Below are 2,500 nucleotides of genomic sequence, written 5' to 3'. Positions count from 1 at the left end.
AGTTCAACCCGTTTGGGACTTCCAGGCTTCTCTCTGGAGTAGCTGAGAGCTAAGCCCTCCACGATGTTAGCATTTCCATGTTGAACTGTCACTTTTTCCTGAATGGAATTTGAAAAAAGTGAAGACAATGGCTTGATACTTTTACTTTTTGATTCTTGTATGAAACACCTCCTAGTGAGTGAGGGGTGAGGTTCGCATATTTACAATCATGTTTCCAAAATGTTGCTAAAGCAAGTATCCATGGAAAGTACTGATAGAAGTGAAAAAGTATTGTGGTCTTATTTTTTTATGATCAAATCGAAAGGAAAAATGTCCTGACGCTGAATTAGTAATTAATAATAGCTGAGTCTGATCTGATTATTAGAATGCAAAAAAAAAGTACTGTTGATGGCCTGGATTAGTTTTCTATCTAAGGGAAAAATGCATACAGGAAAAACTCACATATAAGAACCCAGTTCAGGCTGAAATTAGGCATTTAAATGCCCAAAAATACATGTATAAGAACCTGTGCAGCCTGGCAAAGAAAAAGAGGTTCTTTTACAAAAAAAAACCACCCTCAAAAAAACTTCTTATATTGTGTATATGTTTTCTTTGATTGGCATTTTATTGGATTTTCTCTAGAAATATGTTTTTCATAAAGCTACAGTGCAGTACTGTCTAAATAATTTATCTTATGAAATAAAATATAGAAATATATTGTTGATCCTCTGAAAAATAAGAACCTATTTTAAAAGAAACTACATGTAATCAGCCTGAATTGTGAAAAACTAGCCTGAAATATTAGAACCTATTCAGCCAGACCTCGAAAATTCTAGGTTCTTATATGTGGGTTTTTACTGTATTTTGTAGGGTTAGTGACTTTTGCCCTGTTATACAAGTATGACAGTATGCCATGTTATCAGTTTCTTGAATTGTGTTCATCTTTTCATTATCAATCCAAATAAACTGAAAAACCAGCTACTGATAATAAGGTGGAATTTTACTGTGTGAGTTTAAAAAGGAAAGTTTTGTTTGAAAATGTGAATGTTACCTTTACACCATCAAATTGGTCTTTAAGAATTTCCTGGCAGATCTCTTCATATGAGGCACCCATGTTTTCAACTTCTGTTTTAAGTTCAGCGACTTTTTGCCTTGCACTGTTTTTAAGTTTGCCTCGAATCCTCCGCTGAGTTCGCTCTGATGCCTGTTCATATGATACTGGGGGACGACCAACTTGATTTTGAACAGAATTATTTGCAGACAGGGACTGTGGAACACTTTTGTTTACACTTGATGACAGCCTGTGCAACCTTACATAACATGCACCACAGCACCTTAAACTGCTTATCAGGGCCACACTGCCAAACTCATTTTCCAAGAAAGTTTTCTTAACTTCAGGGGGCAAACCATCTACTGACTTCGGTAGTGACTTTAAATGTTTTAACTTGTACAGGGGAATTGTGCATTTCGACACTGAACATCTGAGGCGGGTAGTGGTATTCCTACAGGCTTGGCATGTTCGTCCCATCACTTTTCTTTTGACATCATTTATGGGACGAGATTCTTCCTTCCTCGTAGGTTTTTTACAGGTACTACAAGTAAATACTGATGATGACATTGTTTACACTCTCTGAAGCTCAGTTGGGACTAGTTTTTTTTTTTTTTTCTTTTTTTTTTTCAAATTTTGATATAAAAATCAAAATCTAGGGAAATGGAAAATGAAACAGTTGTAAGAAATTTTATGATAAATTCAACTCAACAATCCGAATTAAAACTTGACAATTGAAGCTGAGCTTAACACAATCTTAATGTGTGTAATTTTAAAGGGGGAACTGAACAGGAAACACTTTAAAAATGAGAAATAAAATTTACAGCGTGTAAGATGGAATGAACTCTCAATTGGTTGGTGAAATGCTACGACTTCAAACTACACAGTTCAGTTCTAAGACTTCAAACTACTCCAAAACACTGGAGTCTCACGAACCTTTTTACTAAAATAGTGTGCGGGAGATAAGCTGAAAAATAAGCTCTAAACGAAACTTACCCACGAAAACTCAATATCTTTCAAAAACAAAAAAGGATAAAATTACCAAGCTCTAGCGATAGAGTACGCCGAGCTGTAACGACAACAGCAGTCCGATAACGATCTATTGGAAACCTCACTGAACCGTAATGCAATTGACGACTGGCTAACTTATAAATTTGCAACAATGTCAATGAAAACAATATTGGACCGGTTAGGTTTGGAGAAAATTTGATAAAAAAAAAATAGTTGGTTCAGCTTACTTTGGCGTATTTCAGTACTCGAATCAAATCTGCAAACAGAGAGCCGAGCGATATTTGAGCAACAGAGATAGTAACGGGGTGGGCCACAACAGTTGTTACGAAGTTGCAAAAAAAACAAGCAAGAAAAATTTGGGCATCGGGTGGCCGGTCAGTTTGGAAAAGGCGGGAAAGTAAGTGCCGGCCGTCCTTCTTTTCCCGCCAGTTTATAAAAGAGAAGCTGCTTCAGGCGCACCCA

The 2,500-nt window shown here is 36.4% G+C and overlaps 1 long non-coding RNA gene across 4 annotated transcripts in view; it reads left to right on the top strand.

Annotated features, from left to right (window-relative positions):
- The window catches only part of LOC137997651 (uncharacterized), a 6,498-nt gene extending 5,537 nt beyond the window's left edge, over window positions 1-961 (top strand). For all 4 annotated transcript variants that reach the window (XR_011122544.1, XR_011122545.1, XR_011122547.1 and 1 more), the window contains one exon: window positions 1-961. This exon is cut by the window's left edge and continues 264 nt beyond it. This is a non-coding gene — a long non-coding RNA (uncharacterized lncRNA).
- The last annotated feature ends 1,539 nt before the right edge of the window (window positions 962-2,500 follow it).

The sequence above is a fragment of the Montipora foliosa genome, chromosome 3 (genome assembly GCF_036669935.1).
Source record: "Montipora foliosa isolate CH-2021 chromosome 3, ASM3666993v2, whole genome shotgun sequence".
Classification (NCBI taxonomy): Eukaryota; Metazoa; Cnidaria; class Anthozoa; order Scleractinia; family Acroporidae; genus Montipora; species Montipora foliosa.
The sequence above is the reverse complement of the archived record's forward strand: the minus strand, read 5'-3'. Positions and strand labels throughout refer to the sequence as shown.